The sequence below is a fragment of the Cupressus sempervirens genome, chromosome 9, assembly GCF_028749045.1.
Source record: "Cupressus sempervirens isolate cs-2001-9-10 chromosome 9, ASM2874904v1, whole genome shotgun sequence".
In the NCBI taxonomy this organism is placed as follows: Eukaryota; Viridiplantae; Streptophyta; class Pinopsida; order Cupressales; family Cupressaceae; genus Cupressus; species Cupressus sempervirens.
In genome coordinates, this window is record NC_143126.1 from 360,206,940 (window position 1) to 360,212,939 (window position 6,000).

At 34.4% G+C, this 6,000-nt stretch overlaps 1 pseudogene; it reads right to left on the reverse strand.

The window, feature by feature from the left end:
* Positions 1–4,770: 4,770 nt before the first annotated feature.
* LOC149538787 (mitogen-activated protein kinase 10-like) lies at positions 4,771–5,628 on the reverse strand (annotated as a pseudogene).
* Positions 5,629–6,000: the final 372 nt, after the last annotated feature.

A 6,000-nucleotide genomic window follows, 5' to 3' on the forward strand; every position in this document is an offset into this window, starting at 1 on the left:
AGTCTTCCATTATGATGTAAATGAAATCATGGAAGATAATAGTCATTGCTCTTTGATATGTTGCCCCAGCATTTTTAAGGCCAAAAGACATGAAGTTCTAGCAACATGTTCTCCAAGGGCATGTGAAAGTTGTTTTGTGTTGATCTTTAGGAGCTATTTGTATCTAGTTGTATCTTAAGAAGCCATCCATCAATGATAAAATCTCATATCTAGTTTTCATGTCTATGATGATGTCTATATTTGGTAATGGGAAGTCATCTTTGGGACATGCTTTGTTGAGATCACAGAAGTTTGTGCATATTTAGATGTCCCCATAGTATTTTCTTACTAGTACTAGATTAGATATCCACTCTGCATAGTCAATGGGTCTTATAAAGCCTACCTCCAATAGTTTATTCAATTCTTCTTTGACAAGGAGAGCTACTTGGGGATGCATCTTTAGAACTTTTTCTTTACTGGCTTCATTCCTAGCTTTAATGGTAAGTGATGAAGGACTAGCTCAGGATCTAACCCCAACATGTCTACATAGGACTAGGCAAATTTGATCTGCCTCTCTAGAAATAATTTGACAAACTCATCCTTTTCTTCTTTTGATAATAAGGCTACAAAATGTAAAATCTTATGGTTGTTAGGTATTCCCAAATTTATCTCTTCTTTAATTTCCACAAGCAAGGATGATCTCTCCTTTAGTGGGGGTATGTTGAATCTCCCATCCTCAGGAGCCTTAGAGAGGTTTTCACCCTAGATATGTCATTTGTTTTTACTTTTTCATGATCTAATGGAACCTTTTAATTTTCACCAAGAGACCTACTTTTGTCATTTTTTGATATATTTCCAATTTTGTGACTGGAAGATGGAGTTGACTTGCCATAATGTTTAAGTCAATGGAAAATCCTAATTTTTGGTCACCTCTTGGTATATCTTCATGGACTTCAAACAATTCCACAATGGAATCATCATTTTAAAAGTAATCAAATCTTGATGGTCCTTATTGGTTGCAATTGATAAGTTCAAAGTAAACTAGGGAAATGCCATCATTAGTGTTAAACAAGTTTTAGTTGAAGGCAACGATATGGGTGTTTCTATCATAAGGATCATGGGATCCATGTTCAAAGGTAGGGGGGCTTAGGTCCTATCATATTTTGTCACAAGATTTTGGATGATTTGAGGGGCCAGGAGAAGATCCAATGATATCTTTATCATGTATGGTTAGTTCATTAGGATCAAAGATGTGGTAAATGTCATGGGAGCTATCAGTATCATCAATGTTGGGATCACTTTCTTTGATATTAGGGTGGGTGTTCTTAGATTCCTTTGCATCAGTAGGAAGGTCCAATACAAATGGCTTGAATCCAAGTCTCAAGCTATGAGGTAATCTTGTTGCCATAATAGGTTTAGTAATGTCTTGTTTTTGAGGTCCCAAGACAATACATCCATCATAGCCTTTTTTTTACATGATGGTAAATCTAGGCCCATACTTTATGGTAGTATAGGAGTAGAGTCTTGTTCTACCTTATCCTTTTCAATCCATGTAGATGTGTTCTCATAAACATGCTCCTCATGTAGGCCACCTCCACTGGTGAAAGTCACAAAGGATTTCTTTTGTAATGTGAACTTAGGCTTGATCTATATATGTTATGGTTTTTCTTATGACTTGGAAGAAAGGGATAGTTTCCAAATGTGAAAGGCCTATGACATGGAGTAATCACCACAATCTTGGTCTTCAATTTTGAGCTTTCCCTTGAATGCAAATAGGATCAACATATTTGGAGGAATCAAGTGGCTTTGCTTCACTATTTAATGGGACTTGACATGTAGTAGTACCTCTAAGACTAGCACAGAAATGGAAGGGGTTTGGATCACCAGGGATGTAACCTTTACATTGATATAGGAAAATTTTAGGTAGTGGTGATATGTAGAAGGTGTTGCTTTCATAGCATGAATCCAAGGGCACTAGTATCATGTTGCAATTAATTTCAATGTCTAGAACATAGAATAATATATTCTCAAAAGTTGGACCAACTCTTATGGTTAATATGATCATGCCCTTGATGAAGCACTCGCCATCATCATAGGTCCTTATTGTGATTTTATAGGAGGAATCCACATCTTCTTTACAATAACGAAGACCCTTGAACACTTTAAGGGTACATATGTTCAGTCCTACTCCACCATCTATCAAGACAATTTTGACTTTAGCATTGTGGATAAAGACCTCAAGAAGAAGGGGGTCATTATGGTTAGGTCCGTCTCTAGGAATATCCCTGGGTGTATGCTATGATGTGGATAGGTTCCGAATCATGGCCTAGAATTGGGCAACATCAATGTTATTTGGTATCACTGACTCTTTTAAGGCTTGATCAAGGATCTTTTAGTGTTGGGGGGATGCATGTAGTAAGTCCAAAATAGATATTTTCACAGGGGTCTTTCCAAGTTGGTCTACATGTTGACAATTGGCTATATGTAGATATGTAAATGTTGTCATTAATAGAAACACATGATGTACTTACTTGTAGTAAAACTTGGAAATAAAGGTACTTAGCTTTTTGGTACTTAGAAAATTGTCTAAGTATGAAAATGGTTTACAATAGTGCATTATTTTATATGTAAAATGTTTCTGATGTCATATTATAACTAGCAAGGTTAGATGGAGATAGAATACATGTTGGGATGGCATGTATAACCTCAAACATTAGTATGGATAGTACGAAAGAAAGAAAATTAAGATGTATAGGACATGAAAATGAAAGGTAAAGGAATTATTTTGTTTACAGAATAATTACTTGACCAATTAGGGCTGACATCCTAGATATTTACTCTAAGTTGGAAAATTATATTGTGGTCTTAGCCAGCCTGGCAGCAATTTGTAAAAAGGCATGGTATTTATGTAAAGGACATCTTGTGAGGTTAAGTGTGCATTTTTGATGTGAAAGTGATATGAAAATTTTTTGTGAAGCAATATATGCAATTTTTTTGAGAACCTAATTTTGTGATCTAAGATCAAGCTAAGGTTAGAGATTAGTTGAGAAAAAGTTACATCATCTATACTTCTACATTTGAGGAATTTAAAGTTTAGTTACTTTTTTGGGCAGTGAACTCTTCTTGCATACATCATACCACAACTCCTAATAGGGTTGGAATCTCCTAATAGGGATTCAAAGTCTCTTAATAGGGCCTCTATATACTAAATTTTCTTATTAACTCCTAATAGGGTCCATCCTATATATCATATATCTTTGTGGGCATCATTCCCACCAAGGTTTTACCTTGGCTAGGGTTTCCCTAGTTAACAAAATATGGTGTTATGAGTTCTCTTTATGTATGGTTACTTTTAATATTCAACATTGTTTTTTTACTTTCTAATGCATGGTTCAAAGTAATTAATAATATCTAGTTGGCAACAAAAGTTTGTAGAATATTGATTCACCCCCCTCTTAGTATTCCCTATTTCTAACACTACAAGGCTATAATCAAAAGAAGTAGGAGAATTAGGTTTACTTAGGGCTACAGGTCTAGCAAGGGTAGTATAGGTCTAGAAGGAGCTCCAGGTAGGGTGATCTTGGTATGATGCATAGTGACATCAAAATGAGGATCCTCAACCTTTAAGGTGAATGTGAATATGGAGGAGTCAAACTCATTGAAGCAATTGATGGTGCAATCATATCCAATATGCATGTAATTTAAATTAGCTTTTGAACTTGAGTTTTAACTAGAGGTTTTTCCTTTATCGTGTTTATCCAAAGGATCTTTAAAGATGGTATGATAAAAATTGGATGCTAGTAGTGAAGGATTGACTGTAATCACATCATCATTGATAAGGTCTTATATTTTATGTTTCAGTTGAAAACATGAGGTGGTCTTGTGTCCTTTAGTATGGTGGTAATAATAGAACTTGTTGTTGGCCAAAAGATCAAAATTAGTGAAATGAGAAAATGGGATGAGTTAGTATGGAAAAGTGATTAAATCATAGATACAAACCATTTTTTAGTGTCTATAGTATTATTTGATAATATAGATATCTTTGATGGATATCCCCTCCCCCAAAATTTGATGGAGTTTTCTGAGTGGTCATTGGAGTTTGAGGAAAGATAAGCCCATCACACATTTGATGGTGTATCATTTCTACACTTCAACATTTGATTTACTAGAGTGAATGAGTGAAGAGCATTGTAAAAATGTGTAGCTTCATTTGATTTGTAATATGTTGATTTGTTAAAGAATATTGAGAAACATTTATTACCCTCCCAAACCATAATTCTAATATTTTTTCAAAAGAAAATTCAAGTTGAAATACTTGCTTGTATATACTCACTAATGACAACCAGCAAACCTTTAGAAGCACTAACACTACATTTATATTTTGAACTAAATATTAATTTATTTTTCTTGTATACTATACTCATTAAGATCTAAACATTTTTTAAAGATGGAGAAACAATACAATAGAATCTATGGATGACTCTAATTATAATTAGAGTGCTTGCAAGTTGTTATTACACTTTCTTGCAACTCCCTTTCACACATTTCAAATTATACATAGATGTAGAAGAACATTCTTGACAATCATAAATTGATAGATAGTTCATACAAATAGAGATTGATTGACATTAGTATTCTATAGAATATCAGTAACATAAAGTGAAAAGGTTTTCAATGTTTCACCCATGTTAAAAATAGAGAAAATTTCTTATTTGAAACCCACAATTGGAGTATCCGTCAATTGTAGGAAAGAAGTCTCATACCCTCCAGAGCTCACATTGGTGTTGCACTCTAAGAATTAAAAAGTGTAGAAAGAGGAGAAGTATGGATGTTGAAGGAACTATCTTACTATTAGTCTTTTACTAGGATCCACCTTGAACATCTTCAAGAGAAAATCTATCCCTACTAGGCATCCCATTTTTTTAGTTGTGCTTTCAAGCCAATTTTACAAACTAGACCTCCATCTAGCACATCCCAATATATTGCTCAAAAGATACACATATTTTTCTATGATCTCCCAAGAAGAACCTCCCACACTTTGGAATAAAATACTTAGCTACTCTTCTAGACATTTCCCACAAAATAGGGGTTTTCCTTTGACCATCTCTAAAAATATGCATCTAAGTGCCCAAACATCAATTGCAAAGTAATTGTATTCCTTTTGTTACATTGATAACTTATGAGATCTATACCTTATAGATCTTCTTTCAGTAACATATTCTTTCCCATTTCTTTCCATCATACAATTCTTTTTATCCTTCACCATCTTTGCCAATCCAAAGTCTGCAAGCTTAAGTTTAATGCCTCCTACCTTGTTAATAGAGAGAAGATAATTATTGGGCTTAAGATCTCCATGTGCAACACCCATGTCATGGTAATAGGCTAGACTACAAAAAAGCTCCTACATTAGCCCTTTCACCAAGCTAGCTTTATCAATGTTCTTGAAATATAACTAATTATTCTCATCATGATTATATGGATAAATGATCATCTATGAATACTTTTCTTGATGAATGACAATAGGTCCATATCCATCAACTCCATAGCAATGTAAGCCATCTCATTTGCATGAGCCACACTTGAATCATCACCATTATTGTGGGTGGTGGTTACAAAAAATAATTTTCTTTTAATAATTTGACTAGCCATCTCAATTGTAATAGATGTTCTGATGACTAGCCATCACTTGCAAAGCACAACTATCACAACTGCATCACAATTATGATGGTCAGTTCTGATGGATTAATGCCACTTCTATAGTACAATTGTCACATTGACATCAAAATTATGATGACTAACTAGAAGATTAAACCATAGTTTCATCCTTCACCATTATAATGGATTACCTCCTCATCATAATTTATGACAACAAAAGTCTGACACCTATCCGACAGGAGCCAATTCATGGTCTTGTCACTAGGGTGACGGTTGGATATCACAATTGTGATGACCTTCCATCAAAATTTGGGTCCAAATGTAGTAGTAGGTAAGTGGCTCCTACATTCTTTAACCTAAATGGCA